This window comes from Microtus pennsylvanicus, chromosome 5 (genome assembly GCF_037038515.1).
Source record: "Microtus pennsylvanicus isolate mMicPen1 chromosome 5, mMicPen1.hap1, whole genome shotgun sequence".
Classification (NCBI taxonomy): Eukaryota; Metazoa; Chordata; class Mammalia; order Rodentia; family Cricetidae; genus Microtus; species Microtus pennsylvanicus.
The window spans coordinates 130,456,588-130,478,888 of record NC_134583.1 but is presented as its reverse complement, the minus strand read 5'-3'; positions in this window follow the sequence as shown (position 1 = coordinate 130,478,888).

Genomic DNA, 22,301 nt, shown 5'->3' with positions numbered 1-22,301 from the left:
ATGGGAAAATTTAAAAATATTCATTTTATACCTGTTATACCACAAATACTGTTATTGTTTTTCATGGTTGCTCCGAATGATAGGTTAAGCTGTCCTTACATTAGAGGTTGTTCACCAAGCTCTAACTGTCACCTATTTGTCACCAGTAGGCTTTCTGCCATTATCTTTGAATTCTCAAGAGCATGGTTCCATGCAGCAGGGATGTTTATGGATGCCTTTATATGAAACATAAAGATACAAGAGATGGCCATGAAAAGAAAAGATGTAGAAAAAATATCTGATGAAAGTTTGGGGCCAACCTGGGAAGAAACAAAATGAGGGTAGAGTGGAGATTGAATGATGGTTGTAAAGAATACACTTTCCTCCTTTGTAATTTTTTTATTTTTGAGACTGAAATTTAATTATAAAGTTTCTCCCTTCACTTTTCCCCATCAAACCGTTCCATATAACCTTCCTATCTCTCCTTATCATTACTTGTTACTGTATGCACATGTTCTGTTTGGTTTTAAAGGCTGTCTGTTCAGACACTTTTTTGCCTTCTCTTTTGATGTGGGATTTCCCTTTGTATGCTGTGAATATTAATATTCACAATGGGTTAATAGAGAAACTGTCTTAGGCCTGTGACAGGGTAAAGTAGAGCTAGGTGAGTAAAACTAAACTGAATGCTGGGAGGAAGAAGGCAGAGTAAGGAGAAGCCATGTAGCCCTGCTGGAGGCAGATGCCTGAACTTTACCCAGTAAACCACAGCCGCATGGCAATACACAGATTACTAGAAGTGGGTTAAATTAACATGTAAGAGTTAGCCAATAAGAAGCTAGGGCTAATGGGCCAATCAGTGATTTAATTAATGCAGTTTCTGTGTGGTTGTTTTGGGGCTGAGCTGCCAGGTGGCTGGGAAACAAACAGTAGTCTCCTACAACACTCTGCTCAGTGACTAACACAGAACCAGCTGTAGCTGTTATTACCTTTCTTACCCATTATATTGAAATGAGGAACGGGGTGAAGAACACCATTGATAAGTTTTATTTAAGTAAGAACGTGATTTGTTTTTGTTTTAAGAAAGCTAATGAAATAATTTTGTTCTTTCTAGAAGTTGAATTTGGGGAGAGTGGGGTTAATGATGTAAAACACAATGGCTTTTGTTTCACTCGTAAATAAATTAGTATAATTTGTGTCTTTGAAATTTTATTTAAAATGCATACATGAAACAATATTTCAGAATTTCTGAAATGGAGTTTAATAAGCAGTTAAACTGAAAAAAGGGCACAAAGGGAAGTCTGTTGTTGACATTCTAAGACAAAACTGGTTATGTTACACAGATACAGTCATTGCAGTTTCTCACAAAGGAAATTCCAGTGGATAATGACCAACTCTCCACACTAGGGAAGGGTTTTCACTCATTGGCACAGCCACCCTCGGTGATCACAAAGCCGATGATTTTTGGTTGTAGTTGTAAAATGAGATGACTAGGTTTTTGCTTTCAGTACCAAATGTCATTCAGACCGCACTGACTCCATTTCAGTAAAGCAGAGAACTTTCAAAGTCAGAGTGGCTTTCACATAAGAGACACTAACATTTAGATAAGAAAGGAAACACACTATACATGGGAAGTTCCAAACCATGTAAGATAGTGTGGCTCACCTGTACCCTTGCTTCTGTGATCATTTCCAGCACACGAACTGGAGACTGGTATTGCAGCAGGTTAGTCAAGGCTGTCTTCTAAGGCAAAAGTGGAGAGAGCATGTTGAAACTCTAGTAATGACATTTAAAAACTAAAAGTCTTACCAATCTGACTTATATCTTATAGTCAAAAATACAGTAGTTCCTTTTCAAGGTAAAATATTAAAAGTTAAAAACCCAAACCAACCAACACAAAGTGCTAGAAGGCAAATGGTCCTGTTGGGGTGAAGCAGACTATAAACTGATATGGAAGGAGAAGTGGGGAGCGGGTGTGGCATTAGTGGGAAGTTTTCTGTGACATTTAGTGTGAGACTAAAGCCCTTTTAAGTTGAGTCTCTGAGTGTTAAGCTTAGGCATGGCAAATGATAGCCACAATGCCATATAAACATCCTTTCCACACATCCTCTGAGTCACAGTGTGGCATTGTTATGTAGGCCACAAAGCATGTATGTTGATATGAAGTTACAGAAAGGAAACATGGAGATTTATTTATTTGAAATGACACAGAGTGTATGAGAATCTAATCCTGCTCACCCCTGAGGAGGAATCAAAGACGAGACAATCTACCACACTACCAGCTGAACAGGTTCCCAGGGAGCTAAGCCTTGATCACATGCTTAAAAGTACTTATTTATTTCTTGAAATAAGATAGAGATGGAACGGTGGAGGCAGCAATTTCAACGAAATGCCGCTTTTCCAGGAACTCTATATTTATCTCCCCAGTAAACTCTTAAAGTAGTTATTACTATAACCTTTTGATATTTATGGGATCTTAGTTATATTAAATAAAGAATGCATTGATAATATGGGGCAGAAGGAACTTAAGCAGATTTTTTTCTCCATTGAGGTTTTCACAGTCTCCCTTATACAAAGCTACTGAAGGGGAAATACAGATATTGAATCTGTGTTTACATAAATATGTTTCTCTCCAAACTTTGTTTGTAATCCTACCCTTTCTCTCAGCTTCATCATTTATGTTATGTAAATTTGCCAATCTGTTCACTTACTCACTAATAGAAATGATGCTAGGTCAAACAAAAAGAAAAACCTGTATTGTACTATTTTGAACATTTTGTAATATCTACATCTTGGGGAAAATATCTGTTCTTAGGAAAGAATCTGTAATTTCTCCCTTGTATTTGTAAGGTGGTTGTGCATTAATTTAAAGCATGTGATATTAATGAGGTTTATAAAGTGACCAACTGGAACAAATGCAGACAAACTAAGGGAATGGCTGGGTGTTCTGAGAAAGCATGGCTTGCACCATTGGCAGCAGGGAGGAGCTGTCTTTCATCCTGGCATTGTGTTTTAGAGGTGGTCAGAGGCAACATTATGATACTTAAAAAAGCAAAGTAAAACAGAAAATCTTATGATCATGCTTCCCTGGACACAGAAGTGCCCTATTGCTGAGGATAAATTCATTTTTTTCCTGTTGAGGTATTGTTGATAAGTTGTCCTGTGGTTGGGCATCCAGTGAAGTGGTGGCCCTTTTTGCACACCTGTGCCATTTGAAATGCCCATGTTTCAACAGAGCAGGAATGGGAATCTCATTATGGCAAAAGTATGGCATAGTTGAGGCTTCTATGTCTTCTAGAAGGCTCACTCCCTGCGGATATCAGAGCTGTGCTTCTTACTGACTGGTCAGCACATGCTCTGCTCTCTCTCTCTCTCTCTCCTTCTCCCTCCTTACTCTCTCTCTCGTTTTCTCTCTCTTGTCTCTCTAGGGACACACACACACACACACACACACACACACACACACACACACTGTTCCTTTCTTAAGCATATACATGTAATATCTTGCAAATTCTTATAAATGCAAATCTTCTGCCCTTCTGCCTAATACAATCCAACAATGATGTCACTTACATTTCAATTCTGTTTCATTGACTTAGTTATTTGCCTTTGGTTCAATAATTTAATCTCTAAGAGAATTAGTAAATGTGAATCCTTAGAATAGTGCCCACCTTTTTGGTGATTCCTAATAGAAGCTCATCACAGGTGTTATTTTTCTATATTTATCCATAGGAGATTATCCAGAGCTGAGCACTGGTACCCATAGCCATCTATCCAAAGACTTGTCTTCCCTGCATCTCCTTTGATTGCTTGCTTCTGTGATAGCTCAGAATTTAACAGGCTACATCTGAAGTCATGTCTCTTCTTATCTTAAGTGCGTTGTTCCTGTAGCATTTCATGTGTGTGAAATTGTTATGTTTGCATTATTGAATTTTAGGTTCATTGTTGACAATCTTTGACAGAATTTTTATTACATTTGGTTCTTTTCTACACTGATCTAGTCAGGTGTAAAAGTCAAGCACCACCTTGGAAAAATGAGTGGGTAAAAGTGGTCAGGAGAACACTTAGTTTCTAGTTAGCTTTTTTGTTTTGTTTTTCTGTTATAAAATATATGTCTAATAATCTTTAAACAATGATCCCCATGCCTCAGGTGTAGGAGTGGTTTGTAGATGTATTCATTGGTTGTAATTTTCCATAGTAATTTTCTTCTGTTGCAGAGGAAGGTTTCTTTATGCTTGGTGAAGGCTACATTTATCTGTGGGTATAAAGACAAATGTTTATAGATTTTTACACCAGATGCCCAAAAAGTCTCACTAACATGACCACCAAAATTTAGGCTGAACAAGGATGACACTAAATGAAGCTGTAGAACAGGATGGAGCCATGAGACCTCAGTCCTACACAAAGGGTGACAAGCAATTGAGTGAAGCTGGAAGCAGCGAAATAGCCTCCTCCAGCCAGGGAGAAGAACATACCAATTGATTGTACTGTGCCAAGTCATCATCAGCCCTGAAAACACATATACAAGTAACATTATACCCACCAAAAAGTCAAAAAGTTGCATTTAGAAATATGTGTGTGTGTGTGTGTGTGTGTGCATACAAAAGCATATAGGCATGCAATATCAAAAGCTGAAAAAGGAGTCCAGAAAATTGAAGTAAAGCAGGTATGGAGGAAAGGAAAGGCAAAATGTTGTAATTAAATTGTAGTCTCAAAAGTAAACAATGAAAAAATACAACTAACCTATATTCCTCCCTTGCTCCAACATTAGCTCCTCTGCTAACGGTAAGCAGGCCAGTATCTCTAAGCAAGATCAGTGCCTAAGAACATTTGCTGATTCAGATGCAGTGTTTGAGGCACTATACTGTACATTACCTGGGTAAATGTTTAATATTGGAAGGAATATATGAAAAATAAGTATGCTGAAAATATGAGAAGTGAAATGAACTTGAATTACAATGGAAAATCAGAGGGAAATATAGCTATCCCACTATTAAACATATATAGTTAGGAATCAATCCATGGCTAAGACTATCTGTTAGTAAACTGGGCAGAAGTTTAAATGCCTCAAGATATGTTAAGTAATAAAGCAAAAAGCTGAGCTACAACAGGGATCTGATCTGATACCTGCTATGCCAATGGGTTTGCAGGAGAAACAAAAGATCAGTGACTGGACCAACAGCTGTTACTTTGTTTTTATTTTCCTCTATCATTATATAATACGGATATATAAAGACATGAAGGTTTATTGTTGAGGTTTGGCTTATCTATTTGCTTAGTTTTGCTATTTAATGCAAGAGGGTAGTGTTGCTCTGTTTGCTAGACTGGTCTATGAACTGCTACAATAAACTAAGTGATTCTCTTAGCCTCTGAAGATGGCATTACAGATCAGGATCACCAAAGGTGACTGATAGTTGATTTTAATCTAGAGCATAGCCTATAGATTAAAGACTTATGGTTCTTTCTGCTGCTTTTCAGCTAGAATCCAGCTAATTTTAGACATATTTAGGCAGAATTGTTGAAATGCTAGTGAAAGTAGACATGAAATCACTGCCATGGAAGAAAACCTAAACAAGACTTTATCCAGGTTCAGAGGGCAACTAAGGTATTTTACTCAATTAAGATTTCAGAGACACAATACAACTGATTTTTTTTCCTACCATTAGACTGGATATATATCTTTCCCCCTCTCACTTTCCCGTGCAATTGCTCTCTACATTTTGCACTCTCTCTCACACACAGATACACACTAACATTTCACTGTTTCACTCATATACCTAAGAGTGTGAGGGATAATTGAAAGGGGAAAGGGGAGAGGAGAAAGAGATGCGGGGGCAAATGAGAGAGACAGATGGGAGAGATAAGCAAAAGCTAACAGTCAGAGATATTGACATGACAGGATCTATACAAAAAATAGAGGATGTACCTGAAACAAAATAGCCAACAGTTTTGGAATTTGGATTCTGAAGACATATTAATAAAGACAGCATTGTTAAGTAGTATAAGTTGCTCCGTGTGCTAAAAATGCCACTTAAACATTTAGAAAAGGATTAAAATAAAGATCTTTTTCAAAAAGCTGTGCTTTGTGTTATATGCTAATGTTGAGATATTCCATCTTCTTTCAAAAACAACTTTAATTCAAGAATAGAGCATTCAGTTCACTACTAAGGCGAGCATTGAAAATCATCATTGATAAAGATGCAGCTGGGATCTAGATACAAGGAAAACATTAAATAATCTTATGCTTTAAGTAATAGCATATTGTTCAAATTAATGAATTGTTTTTGTATCAGATTCTATTGTGAAAGAAATTTCATTTTTCTAGATGTTAAGGTAAACTATAGATCCAAGTAAATTCTTGATCTAAAAATGATATATAATGGAATAATGTGAATTAAAAACAGATCAAAGCACATAGGCTTAAATTTATTAAAGGATACCTCAGGATTTGGTAACATGAGCTGTACTGCTGAGAACAGAAACACAACTTTAATCGATGGAAATGTTGTGAGTATTTGACAATTCTTTTATGTTATGCACAGTAGATAATTGTTGGATACTATGTTAGTTTGTTTCTTCAGACAGAAAAAGAGAACTTTGTACTCCCTTGAGGATATGGAGATGAAAATTTTTCCACCCTTTATAGTGCTAAAATATTTTAAAATTTTAATTCACATAAAATTACATGCATTTACGGGATATAACGTGAAGCCTTAGTACACACAACATCTTAAATCTTTCTTACTTGCCTCTGCCAGCTTGTTAACTTCACGTAACTTTCTCTATTACCTCATTTCCAGAGATCTGTGATTACTATACGATTACTAGACTAATCAGAGACTCTAATTGGCACCATGAGTATAGCAAAATAAAGAATACCTGATTAGATAATTTATATGATACACTTTGTTCAGAAGGATGTGAGAAGAAGTAGGTTAGTTAATCTGAGCTAGTTAGGACCCTATAAATTTGAGTTTTTCATAATGAAGCTATTCTTCTGTGTGGATTAGAATGGAATGGTTTGGGGAAGGGTATTTTATCTTCCATGATACAATGTCAAATTTTAAATCATTATTTTTTTAATCTTTCTTATTTCTGTTTGTTTTGTTGACACACAGAATTATTCCCAGTGATTAGTAACTATTTATTTGGTCCCATAAGAAAGAGTTGGTTGTTCCATTAATGCCAAAGGCTGTGACTTCAAGTTATTTTAATGTTGTGAGTGCTCTGTCCTCTAGCCAGTGACTAGTGGCATCCTACTGGCCCAGAGCACAGACAACAAACCAGTCTAGGAGCCATCATTAGTGAGGGCAAGCTGCATTGTCCCATCAGCATTTACATTGTATGAGATAGGACACAACGGTGGCAGGCAGAACTCTCCTCAGCATGGATTTATACATGGCTTTTTGTGTTGAATTATAGAGTTCAGTAGTTCTTGCTTTAATGGTGAACTAACTGCAGGCAATTACTTACTAGACCTTTCAATGTCAGAGTGCTTATACCTGTTGGGTTGAAAGGTATTTGTCTTATGTAGGGTGAAAACATTTTGGTAGTGTAAGAGAAAGAGATATCAGTAGTGTGTTTTGAAAATCTCTGCCTGTGAATAAGTAAAATTGATATTTTTTTCTTACCACAAGAAGTGAATTTTTTATCTTCTCAGCTGTGACAGAGTAGAGACAATTGTTATCTAAACATCCACTTATTATACGAGGAAAACATTCAAGCCCAGTGTCATGGCTATTTTCGGTTGTCAACTAGGCTACAACTGACTATAAGTAAACCTCAAACATCTGGGTACATTTGTAAGGGAAATTTTCTTTTTCTTTTGTTTGTTTGTTTTGTTTTGTTTTTGAAAGACATGGTTTCTCTGTGTAACAGCCCTAGCTGTCCTGGAACTAGTTCTTTTAGACCAGACTAGCCTCGAATTCACAGAGATCATCCTGCTTCTGCCTCCCAAGTGCTGGAATTAACGATGTGTGCCACCACTTCCTCGCCAGTGGAAATTTTCTTAATTAAATTCATTTGAAGTGGGAAGACCCTCTTTGAATCCACATCTTATGAGAGGAGAAGATCCATCTTAAATCTGGACCACACTTTCTTCTGGCAGCCTATATAAAAGACATAGAGAAGGGATATTTCTCTTTTTGCCTACCTGCTCTCACCCTCACTAACAAGCGCCATTCCTTCATGGTTATTAGAGCCTACTTATTCAAGATTCCAGCATTTAATTAAGACCAGATAAGAATCCAGCTTCCTGAACTAAGGGACTCCTGGATTCTTGAATCTTCCATTAGGAAACAGTCATTATTAGACCAGTCGGATCACAGCTTGTAAGCCATTCTAATAAATCACATAAAACTTATGATTCTGCAAGTTTTTTCCTTCTAGATAATCCTGAACAATACACTCAGCAAACACAACGGAAAGCACCAGTGCTCCAGTACAGGATTATCTGAGTTTGTAAGATGCCTGTCCTACATCTAGTCCCCAGGTCAGCAATAGCCTATGATTCTGCTGTAGTTGGATCTAGAGTGTGCCTACAGGATTATGTTTTCAACAGTTTGTCCCTGCCTGTTGGTGCTTTTTTTCTTTTTTTTCAGAGATTTATTTATTATGTGTACAGTGTTTTGCCAGTGTGTCTGCCTGCAGGCCAGAAGAGGGCACCAGATCTCATTACAGATGGCTATGAGCCACCATGTGGTTGCTGGGAATTGAGCTCAGGTCCTCTGGAAGAGCCAGAATGGGAACATATATTTAAAATAGTATAGTATATTGCATGAACACATACAATTTTTTTCAATTATACCTTAAATTTTAAAAATGAATAAATTAAACACCAAGGAAAATATCACCACCAGTTCAGGGACTGATGAGAAGAGCGGGAACAAATTATACAGAGATTAGAGGATCTAACTGGGTGCTTCTCCAGAAAAAGAAACAGAGAAAAGACGCTAACAGACCTTTTAAGTAAATGGGCCACAGCTCAGATAAACCAGACTTTACAAAGCAGGTGTGAAAAATAACAAACTGGGAATGAGGCAGGGCTTCTAAGAGAAGAACCATTGTGGGAAGTGAAATTGAGTTAGTCAGAGGGGGGTCACTGGAAGAGAGTCATGAGGGAAAAACAGGACCTCTCCCGTTATTGTAGTGTTTTCTATTTGAATGGGAAATGTCAGATATTTTATCCCTCCAAGATTTAAGGACTATTTATGGGGCTGGAAAGATGGCTCCGCCATGAAGAGTGCTGGCTGTTGGTGCTTTTTAAGGTGTTTGTAGAGTCTTAGAACATGGAAGAATCTAGTTAGCAGGCAGAACACATAGGAGTAGACTTAGAAAGTTACTATAGGGGTGCCTGGTTCAATTTACACTGTCTCTTTCTCGGTCTGCTGCTGTGTTTCTAGGGGCCAGCCCCAGCAGTTCATAGATCCCAAGAGACAAAGTAAGGAGTCAGTAAGATAAGAATGAACTAAGCATGATGGTTGGGAGAATCTTGAAGCCTGACTGACTGGCAGTCAGAGTGTTTACTTATTTACATAGAATTCAGTATGCAAAGCTAGATTCATGTTGTTCCAAAACATAGATCATATCATTTTTGTTTGTGTACATGTATTTAACTCCCTCTTGCATATCTTCTAGTATTCACTGACAAACCATGACTGAACAGTTATCTTTTACAATCATTTTCCCTCAAGTTTAGCTGTCATTGATAAACAGTTATCTTTATAACCATTTTTACTCATTAAAGCCATAGCTCAATTTTTAAGAATCTAGAGACTTGTGATAGCCATTTTTCAAGATAACTTCTGTGGCCACAGGGACACTGGATCAAGACAAATCTCTAAGCTGGCCCAAGCAGATTGTCATGCCCAGGCTGTGTATTATTAACTCTTAATGACCAGAGTGCCCAAGAAAAATCCTCAGACCGAAGCTGCTGCAGATATTATTCAGTTCTGGTGTAATACAACCTTTACATTTTATGTCTTTATAAAATTTGTTTATATGGCTAATTCTGTCATTCTTTTGTTCTTTGGTCTTATGACATCACAGTGGCTCTGCATGAGGTTAATTTTTCTAAAAAAAGCGTGGTCCTGACCACTCTTTTATCATCTTTCTATATCATTCTTTGCCCATCAATATAAGCCTCTGTGTAAGGCAGAGTTACCTTTAGCTAACCTAACTTTGTTGCTGTATATGCCATGTAATTGCATGAGTGTATAGTGGGAAGAGGTTTGTAATCTGATCATTGGCTAATTCCTCTAGCACACCTAAACTTGTTGACCTTTTAAAGTTTACTTTGTTTTGACCTTGTCCTGAGTAAGCGCAGGGACAGATGGTTCAAAAATATCTCATAACCTCATAAAGAGACCTATGGCTTCTTTACGTGTGTCACAGCCTCTAAGGCACAAGGAGGTCTTTGAAGTAGATAAGGCTATCTCCCTAAAAGTGGGAGGGGTAGCATGTTCAGGACTTTCCTGGAGAAGCATAGAAGCAGTACTCCTGGGAGAAGACATAAATGATTTATAAGAAATTTTCCATCCATCCAATATCCCCAAATGGTACAAATATTAAAAGTACCCCAAGTACGCAACAGGCAGTGACCAAAGTGAAAAGTGGTATGGCGGCCATCATGTGACTCAACGTTGGTGGATCTTTGTCAGGCAGCTGTGCTGGCTTTATGAATTGTGCAGTTCCTGTCAGATATGACTGTGCTACAGTTTAAACTGCCTCTGGGATATGCTCATATTACAATGGAATGAGCCATTTCTCTATTCTTACCATCCATGATAGATGAGAACCCTCTGAGACATCCTTACCCCTGTGATAGAACCTTCTGAAACAGTGAGACAAATAAATGTTTTGTACTATAGGTTGTCTCTACCAACTGTTTTGGTCATATTCATGCAAAAAAGCAAAAATACGTTCATTGTTAATTGAAAAAAAAACAGTGACTAATAAGGTTTTATGGGTAACTGTGGCTCTGTATCTCAGAACACAGTAAATTTCTCAGTTTTCCTCTTACTTATATCAACAAAAGAAAAAGCAAGTTCATTTATTTTGGAACACCAATTCTGTTTTCCTACAGAATGACTAAACTTGAATTTATCATTGATATTTGAAAATATTCTGATTTTAAAGGATTCTGTTTCCACCCCTTACTAATGTTTTAAAATAAGTAGCAAATATGGTAAGTCAATGTAGGTTAAATTCATAAAAAGTATTTCCCTAAGAGAGAGTGCACAGGTTTAGGAAGATGTGCATTTTTCTGGTGTCTGTTTAATGCACTGGGGTGATGCAGGCTGAAGGACATTGGATGTAGGAAGTCAGGGCTGGAGATACAGTTCAGCAGTTAAGAGCACTTAAAGTCTCACTGGGGGAAACAAGCTGCTCTTAAGCGTCGGTCACATGCCCAGCAGTCAAGGCTGAACATAAAAGGAGCTCCATGGCATTTTTAGAAGTTCTTTGTCTCATAATGTTGTGTCAGAGATTTTTTTTTATACTATCTTAGTTTTTCTTCTCTCTTTTACCTTGTAGGTCTTTTGCACACATATTATGGCTTCCAGCTTAGTGTTTTGGGGGTATTCCTGAGTGTGCAAATCATTGGATTTTGCATCTCTATCAATTTCATGTGCCTTTTCTTGGGCTCTTTTCCTTCTATTTGTGATATTTGTCCTATTCTGATGTGCTAATTTTTATTCTATCTTATTTATTTTATTTTATTATCATCCTTTAGAAGTTTGTTTGCTTTCTAATGAGACATAGAATTGTGATGGATTGTGATGAAAGGGGAGGTGAGAGAGGGACTGGGAGGATTAGAGGAGGGGGACCCATAATTGAGTGTATTATGTGAGAAGAAATGTGTTTTAAATAAAATGAAAATAATTGAACTTGATAGATTGAAGCATGCATTAGAGCATATTCCATCTGAACTATGATGAGGGACAGTTTTCCATTTGCTGCTTTGAAAGGGTGTTTTAAATTTGTTTCCTAGTACTCACTAATTACCATAATTTTTGCTAGCTTTTCATTCTCTTAAAAATTTTCCAAAATCCTAGATAAAGTCAAGACATTGAAAGAAAGTGTCCTACAAAATAAAGTTTTAAAAATAATCTTATCCAGACAAAAAAATATTCTGGATATTTACACAACTCATTGTTAGACTTAAAAAGTATTACTTTGCTAAGTAAAATCCATAAACTACAAAACTTAAGCATTCCAAAAAAAAAAAAACACTTGCTTTAGAGAACCAGAGTTCGATTGCCAGAACCCATATGGTGGCTCACAGACATCTGCAACTCCAGTTCCAAGAAATCTGGCGTTCTCTTCTGATCTTACTTGGCATACAGAATGCATTGGTGCACACACATACATTGAGTCAAAATACATGAAATAAATAAATCTAGGAAAATTAGAAGCAGATGAAATGAGAAGAATAATTTCTGCGCATAGACTAATATCCCCATGACCTTGCCATTCTTATTTTGTCATAACTAAGCACAAGTAAACCAGTTAATGTGAAACTCTATATGCTGTGTGTGTGTGTGTGTGTGTGTATGAGAGAGAGAGAGAGAGAGAGAGAGAGAGAGAGAGAGAGAGAGAGAGAGAGAGAGAGAGAGAGAGAGGAGAGGGGGACATATACTCTATATAAATGCATACCTTAATACAGATATGGATTATCAAAGAACTTTTGCATGCACACATTAGATTTTTGGGAAACAGAAATGTTGATGTACACAAAACATGGTGTGGCTTTGATCTAGTCGTTAGTCTCAGAAAGAAATTAGTGCGTGTGAGGAATGCAGATCATGTGAAATCATGAGCCACTCCCATCTGTTGTCACCTGTTTCAGAGGTGAATGGTCCCCCAGTGGATTCAGTCTGTGTAGGAAATGCCAGCATGGATTTTGTTCTTTTTTTATTTGAAGCTCATATTGTTCTTAGCAAAAAGTCACAGTCGATGATGCTTATATGGCAAATTGTCAGTGGAGGGGCCTGATTTCATCTCACCTCTAGGCCCTGGATTCAGTGATTTGTTGCAAACCACACTTTGCAGTGATAGAAAAACTTTTTTCTACAAACCTCTGTCACTACAGGAGAGACTGGACCAGCGACTAAGCATCAGTAGCCTTACTTGTAAATCACAAAATCCATTAATTGGTGGCCAAAATCCCAGGGAGAAAAAGGCAAAGAGTGATGGACGTTCAAACAGGAGTCTCTGTTGCCGAATGCTTAGCAGGGCATGGCTTATGGATGTTCCTTTCTGGCCTTTGATTACAGCTAATGCTTTCTAAGCACTTTTCCTTCATCATGTCTTGCTCAGCATCCCAAGCAGAGATTCTCAGAGACAGGTCTTGGCATTTTGCTTTCACAAGGTTTATGAAATTCAGGGAAGTTCAAGACTGCCTAAATCTCAAGCTTGTACATACATGGGCATAGGGTTTTCTGACATCCAAACACATGTCATCCATTTTCTACTTGCATCCTGGTCAAACACAAAGTCCTTCTGTGTGTCCAAAGCAGACACATCAGAGAATTACACAGATGATAGGAAAGACTCCCTGTTTGTAAGTCTGTGAATGTCTAAGACTTCCAGAGCAAAGGAAAATTGAACTATTGTTACCAGAGAGAATAGAGGTGATTTTATAGTTTTGTTTCTCCTTTTACTCAATTATTTAAATTTTATAAGTGATTTTAATTCATATTTTTGGTTTAATATTTATTGAAGCTAAAATTATTTCCCTTTTTCTTTTTCTCCCTCCACCTCTTCCTATGTACTCTACTTTTTCTCAAATTCATAACCTCTTTTTTAAAATTGTTTATATGTATATTTCTAATTATGTAAGTGTAACCTGCTTCATCCATATACTTATATACTTATAGTTTTAGCATTGTAAAACTATTCTGTGATCAATAAATTAATATAAATCCGTACTTTGTTTTGGCTAGATCATTTTTTCCCATAAAGCTGTGTTTCAGAATAACACACTTTAAACAGAAAAAAACACTAAGCACTATATATATAGTGCTTAGAATGAATAGAAAATCTACTCAGGCTGTGGGTAAGATTGGTTTTATAAAATTCTAATCAAATATCCTTTTCTGCCACTCTACTCCCTACCCCATTGGGTCTATGCCTCTGTTTCCTAAAGAACTAAATCTTTAACAGTAAACACACAGAGGGCAGGAACCTGGAGCGAGGTCTCTATTTGAAGAACTTTTCCTAAAGTTCTGTTTGTTCATGCTTAATATAGGAGTACGAGTTTCTTTGACTTTTCTTATCCTTTCTTCTAGGAAGACTTCCCTGGATGTTGCACACCAAGGCTTCTTTCTTTTGAAATTGCTCTTTCCTTTTTGTTTCTGCACCATTCTCATCACATGATTGACAACCAATTCCAGCTGGAAGCTCTCTCTGCAAACTCTTTGGTAGCAGAGACAATTCAAGGAAATTACATACATGGCAGTAAAGATGAAAGTTTAGAGTGTAGTTCTACAAGCAAGTGAAAAACGAGGGTTCCACCCTGCAGCTCCTAGTTCCTGGCACTGTTGGATACCTTCAGACTGAGTGTTACTGCATGCGCAGATTTCACCATCAACACTTTCATTTTTACTTCTTCCTAGAACCCAAAACTTTAAGGAAAGGTTTTCTAAAATGTATTATTCTTTTTATTAGAAGATTCTTATGAGCCTACATTTATCCATCTTGCATTTTAAGGTATCTGGATTCTAGAGGAAAGATTCTAATATTCACTCTGTGTTGGTGGAGCCTGCTCATTCATTTCCTGGCTGCCCAGATCTGAATTAACCACTCAGAAATTATATTAATTTATTTTTTTAAATCACTGCTTGGCAAATTGCTTAAGTATATGCTAGCTAGCTCCTATATCTTAAATTAACCTATTTCTATATTTCTGTGTATTACCACTTGACAGTGGCTTACCAGGCAAAGGTTTAGCATCTGTCTCCTCCAGAAGCTATATGGTGTCTCATCAACTCCGCCTACTCTCCCTCTACATCTATCTGCTTGGAATTCCTGCCTTTCCCTATTCCGCACTGCAATAGGTCCAAAGCATCTTTTTTAATAACCAATGATATTTAGCATACAGAGAGGAAATCCCACATCAATTCCAGATGTTCAGTACAATTAGAAATAAATTACAAACACATGTTGAAATGGTAATATCAGGCTCAAATTCCAGATGCTCTGACTCCTAACAATGGCATGAGCTAGTTCTTGTAGACCATACTGTTATTGAACTCACAAAGATCTAGCCGCCTCTGCCTCCTGAGTGCTAGGATTAAAGGAGTGTACCACCACTGCCTGGCAAAAAAGAAAATAAAAATAAATGAAAACAAAAACAAAAAAAACCTGAAAAGACCTGTCACTGGCTGATGTGGGATTCTCCTCTGCATGTTGTGACTACCATTGGTTAATAAAGAAACTGACTTGGCCTGATAGGGTATAACAGAGTCAGGCAGGGAAAACTAATTTGAATCTTGGGAGAAGGAAGGCAGAGTCAGGAGAAAAGCCACGGATCCACTGTCAGAGACAGACATGCTGAAACTTTGCTGTTAGGCCATGACCTTATAATGATGCACAGATTAAAGGAGATGGGTTAAATTAAGATGTAAGAGTTAGCAAATAAGAAGCTAGAGCTAATGGGCCAAGCAGTGATTTAAATAATATAGTTTCTGTGTGATTGTTTTGGGTCAGATCTGCCAGGCAGCCGGGAAACAAACAAGCAGCCTCCTTATAACAACTGGCACTTTTAATGACCTTGCAAAACTGCCTTTCTCATGCCCCTTGAATACTCCATGTGTCACACAGTATCTATCATCTCTTGTTCACATTATTTTATTATTGGGTTGGAACTGGCACAGGCGTTTGCATGGTAGAGAAGAGCCACTCCCCTGGTCCTTAGGATCCTTTTGTTCATGCGTTTTATATTCTTGTACTTACTGATGCATTTCAGTGGCTCTCTTGGATATTTATTGGTGATACGGGAAATTGAAGTATTATGCTTATGGACCAAAAAACACAACTAATTTTGTCAGACTCTATTTTTGTTCCTTTCTACAACAAACGAACAAGCAAACAAACAAATAACACATATGAGGATTTATTCCTCTATTGCCTTACAAGAGGAAATCTCAACTAAAGTCCATACAAAACAAAACATAAAAGCAAATATATGAACAGATAAAATGTCTTTTTTTAAAAGAAGCTCTACATTTACTCATAGTGATAATGGCTCTCTCTCTCTCTCTCTCTCTCTATATATATATATATATATATATATATGTTTATATATGTGTTGTGTATTTGTGTGGTGTGTATGTGAGTGTTTGTGTATAGTGTATGCTTATATGCTGTGTATGTTTGTGTGCATTTTTATATTTTTATTGAGCTCTACCTTTTTCTCTATTCTCCTTCCTGCCTCTGCCCTCCCCCTTCAACCCTCCCTCAAGGTCCCCATGCTCCCAATTTACTCAGCAGATCTTGTCTTTTTCTATTTCCCATGTAGATTAGATAGATGTAAGTCTCTCTTAGTATCCTCATTGTTGTCTAAGTTCTCTGGGATTGTGGTTTGTAGGCTGGTTTTCTTTATTTTGACACCTCCACCACTGAAGAAAGTAAGAGGCAATGTGGAATGAAATGCGATGTGAACTCAGAATTCCAAGAGTCAAAATTTTGGCTGTGAAATTTCTCCTTTGATAGTTTGGAAGAAGCTTTGTAATTCTCTACACCATCTTTCTTTATGGCTTAAAGATGTTAATATCTATCATAAAAGGCCTGAATATGCTATCATTTGATTAAGAAAAATAAAGTACAATAATACAGTGCCTTAGAATTGGATTGTAACTCATTCTAGCTCATTTCCTTTCCTGAATAAACACTTCTGTTTCTCTAGCATACAAATGCCCTGTAAAAGTTCAATGAGAGCTACAAGTTTGACTTTGGAACTGCCAAACACTTTAACATGACTTCTGCTCCAACTCTCTTTGGTCTATATTTTAGCCATGCATGGGAAGGGAGAAAGTTATTTATTTCTCCTCATCTCATCTTTCACTCGTGTAACCACGACCAATAAAAGAAGCATATTTTAGAGTAATTATCTGTTGAAACTGTAGAGATAATGTGTAGATCTTTTTGTCACAATCAATTGTTCTTGCTGATGAACCTGAACTTTCCTGGACATCAGATAATCCACCATAACAAGTACAAATTGAATGTGTGTCTCTATACATAAGGAAGCAAAAGTACAAGGACCCTATTGACTCAATCAACAGGTCTTATTCAGTATCTACGCCATCAGCTGTGGGCTCAGACATTCCTAGGAATGATGATGTTTGATAATGGAGTTTATAATCAAGTTTTGTTAAAGTTGAGTACCACAATGGGAAAACGAACAATTAATTAATATTTATGAACCAATATTCTCATCTATATTATTATGAAATGATATATACTCAAGATACTTTTATGAGGCCATAAAGGACTTATGTGTATAATACTTATAGTTTCATACTTAGCACAATATGGAATCATTAATAAATGAAATACACACATCACCACGATCATATCACCCAACAATTTGACATTTTTCATATTTGTTGTGACACAATGAAAGTAGGTGTAATGCAAAATTTTGTGCCTGTGTCAGGCAATCAAGGTAACAAAGTATGATAGGGTTTATATAGTGATACTTTCAGTTCTAACTGAAAATCATTCCACAGTTGTGTATCTTGTGGTTTGCAACAATGAAAGCCAATTTCCATTCTTGACAGCATCAATATGTTTATGTTAGTAGTTACTCATAATGTTTATACAATGTTAAACTTTCTAATCCCAAAGAAGTATTAACGCTAACATTCAGTTTTCATTTCCTTTCATTTTATTTTAGTCAAGTTCTTGTTTTATAGCTTAGGTTGCATTGAAAAGTTATTCAATAACCCAAGATATCTTAGAACTCATGTTGTTTCTTCTGTCTCAAAATTTCACAATATTTTATTTCTACTTGTTTACTAGAGACCTGGATTTTTTCATTCACCCAATTTGAACTCTTACTGTAGAAGTAGCATACATGTTACACGAGTTGCACTGGGGAAAAAAAAAGTCATTATCCCAAGTAATTGGGAAGTCTAACTAACCAGTGGCTCATTCTATGTAGTTTTTCTATTTGATCTCGAATGATGTCACCAACCCTATATGTACAACTCTGGTTTTTTATCTCTATGCTGACTTTAGAATCCATGGGGAAGAAAGATAACTGTTCTTGTGTTGAGGATAATGGCCTTTCCAAACACTAAAGCAAAAGTCATAAGTAAGTCCTGCATGTTCAGTTCCTAAAATGACCACTGAGAAATAGACAATGAACTGAAGAGATAGTTATATAGATATATAACACTGAGGGCAACAACTTCATGAAAAGAGCACAGTACTGATATGGGGATCATTTCAAAGGAAAATAAAAGCTTTTTTTTCCTGAAAGAAGGGACTATATAAGAAGAAGCATAGAAAGGGTAAAATTCATACAATCCATGCTTATTATATTCTAGTGCCTCTTTCTTCATCACGTCTGTCTTCTGAGACTGCCTCTATTTTGCAGTGCTGTCTAAAGTGTTTGTCCCTGAATTTTGGCTCAAGTTACTGTCATCCAGCTGTGTCACCTCAATACTTTGATTATGCCAATGACACTTACATAGTTCCTATATATCTCATTACAACCTTAGATATTTTGTGCAATTATCTCTTACTACTCCTGAAACAGAGAGACTCCATCTTGACCTCAGCAAATCCCTAGATGCAAACAGCACAGTGACTCATAATCAGAAATGCATTTTGAATACTGAGCTAAATTTCCAAAATGCTGATTATCTAAAGTAATATTTAATGTAATTTTCTTATTTTTATTATATTTTTACTACTTAAAACAATTTTAAGTTCAATATATTTTGATCATATTCTCCTCCTTCCTTCAGTACTTGCAGAGCATTGATGCCTCTATAACAATCCATCTTTAAATTCTTTCTCAAAAAACAAATATCTCTTTCAACAGCACTCCCCCAAATCATGAAAACAAGATAAACCTCCCCACAAAAGTATCAACTGTAGCCAAAGAAAAGAACAGAACATTTAAAAAGACCAACAACTGTGGACTCCATTATATGCTGGCCAACTTCTCCTGTACATGAGACCTGTCCTAAAGTGTTTGATATATCTGGTGTCACTTCATTGAAGAAAACTGATTTTCTCTCTGACAGCAGGTGTAAATGATCATTCATTTGTTAACCTTTACTCTAGTGGATATATTTTATTTGTTGATTGATTCATTAATTATATTTTTTAAATATAACAAAATAAAATATATTAAGGCAAATCAAAAGCTATCACATTGAAAATGGACAAGCCAAACCAACAGAAGGAAAAGAACCCAAGAGAAGTCCCAAGAAGGGTTTTGTTTGTGCACTCAGGAATCCTGTAAGCAGTAACTGGATGGCAGAGGACCAGGTGCAGACCTGTGCAGGTCCTGCTTCTACTCTGTGAATTTATATGACCTTTGCTCAGTTGATGTAAAAGGCTTTGTGCTGCTGGAGCTCTCTATTGCTTCCATATTATACTTTTTACCATCTTTTTCTGTGGATCTCTGATCTCTAGGATAGGGGAGATTTGATAAAAAATATCCCATTTTGTGCTGAGTGTTCCAAAGTTTGTCTGTCTGTCTCTCTCCCTTTCTCTCTGCATAACATCTGGCTGTGGGGCTCTACATTTTTCCCATATGCTATAGGAGGAAGCTTCTCTGATGACGGCTGAACAAGGCACTAATCTATGAGAGTAGCAGAATATCATTAGGAGTAATTTTATTACAACATTTGTTTTTAGACAAATATTATTTGATTTTACCTTATGGGCTAACTAGTCTCAGATTCTTGGCCACTCATACAGTGTTGGGTATAGGTTCTATCTACTGGAGTGGGCCTTTAGTCAAATCAGTTATTGTCTGATTACTCCCACAACTGATGGAGATCTGGAAGTGGAAATAGACAATAGAGAAAACCTAAATTGAAGGAAATATGGAAATGCAACATTTAGAAACTCAAACAAAAACCAGAGAGGCAAGATTCACCAATAAAATATAAGAGATGGAAGAAAGAATTTCAGACATTGAAGACAGGATAGAAGAAATAAACACACAAGAAAAGAAAATGTTAAATCTAAAAATCTTCTGCCAAAAATTACAGGAATTCTAGGACACTATGAAAAGACCAAATCTAGGAAAAATAGTGAAAGAGAAAGGAGGAGTATACCAATTCAAAAGCATGGGAATATTTTCAACAAAATCATATAGTAAATTTCCCTAACCAATAATAAGGAGATGGTTATTAAAGTACAAGAAACATACAGAACATAAAATAGACAAGTTCAGAAAAGAAATTCCCCCAGCACACAATAATCAAGCCCCAAAATACACAGAACAAAGTAAGAATATGAAAACCATAAGAGAAAAAATTAAACAATATATAAAGACAGACCTATTGAAATTATACAATTTTACAATGGAGACTCTAAAAGTCAGAGGGGCCTGAGCAGATTTTCTGTAGACTCTGAAAGACAACAAGTACCAAATCATACTATACCAAGCAAAATCTTCAATCACCATAAATAAAGAAACTAAGATATTCCATGATCAGTCCAACTTTATTTTTTTTTCAGTCCAACTTTAAACTATATCTATCTACAAATATGTCCCTACAGAAGGTGCTAAAAGGAAAACCTAACCTAAGGTTAACTACATTAAAGAAAGCACAGGGAATAAATAATTCCAGACCAACAAAGTCAGAAGAAGAAACACACACACCCCACAACCACTACCAGTGCCACCCACAAAACATAAGGGGAGTCAACAATCCCTGGCCATTGATATCTGTCAATATTCAATTATCTCAATTTCCTAGTAAAAAAGAGAAAGACTAACAGAATGGATGTGCAAAAAGGATTCCTCCTTCTGTTGCTTTCAAGAAACATACCACAGCACCAAGAGTAGACATTACTTCATGATAAAGGGTTGGAAAAAGATATTCCAACCAAATGAACCTTAAAAAACAAGCTGGTGTAGCCATTTTAATATCTGACAAAATAGACCTCAAAACAAACTAATCAGAAGAGAAAGTGAAGGAGACTATATACTTATCAAAGGAAAAGTCCACCAATATGACATATCAATTCTTAACTTCTATGGCACAAACTCAAGGGCACCCACATTTGTTAAAGGAACACTACCGCAACTTAAATCACATATTGACCCTCACACACAGTAGGAAACTTCAGCATCCCATTCTCATCAATAGACTGGTCATCCAAACAAAATCTAAACAGAAAATTCTGGAAATAACTGGTTTAACTTCAGTTTAAAAATAAGACAAAACAGAATGGGAAAAATGAGCTCTGGTTCCATTTCTTTGTAGGAAGTAGATTTTACATTGAAACTGCATGGTGCCTTGTCTCAGAAATTGGCATTAACTCCCAGTTAGCTGTGAGATCATGTGACAGATAAGTAAAGAGTGTCCCTTCAATTATGGAGCAGAAGCTGTTTCATGTAACTAGCCTCCAAATCACCATCTTAATGCAGCGATTATTTGTTTATGGGAGTTGGACAGATTCTTATGTCAGGAAGCAGATGAGGGACTGGAGAGAGACATATGCTTGAGTGGAAATAATGTTTTCCTCAGAGTTTCCTCTGCTCATTAGAGGTTTCACGTGATTCATAAATGTAAGTGGCAATTGCAGATGAGATTTTAGCTTAGGGGATTTGTAAAATGGACAAAGTATCATCAAATCTTGGTCTAGTATTTCCTTTTTCCATATTGTTTTTCACATGGCATAAATGAACCTTTGCACGACAATCAATTGTGATAACCAGTAGAAACAAGCAGATGAGGCAGAACTATTATTTAAGTGCTATAGTCTTAAATTGCGATGTATTTCCTTGGTATAAAATGCATCTTTAAATGGTGAGCTTCTATAGCTTTTATGAATTGAATTGATTAAGGCCTTGATATTCCAAATGAATAAACATTATTTTTTTTTAAATTTTTTATTTCACAATGAAATTAAAATAATACTGAAATATTTATTGAATATTTATCATATGACATTGAAATAAGATGATTCTATTTTCTTGCTAAGAATGCTTTACTATTGGGAAAATTAAATTTGTTTATTTGTACATGTGACTGAAAACAAATGCAAAGACAAGGATAGATGGAGAAAATTTTAGTATATACTTATTTCATGATACCGTTCCACGAAGGCAGTGTATACAGTATCAT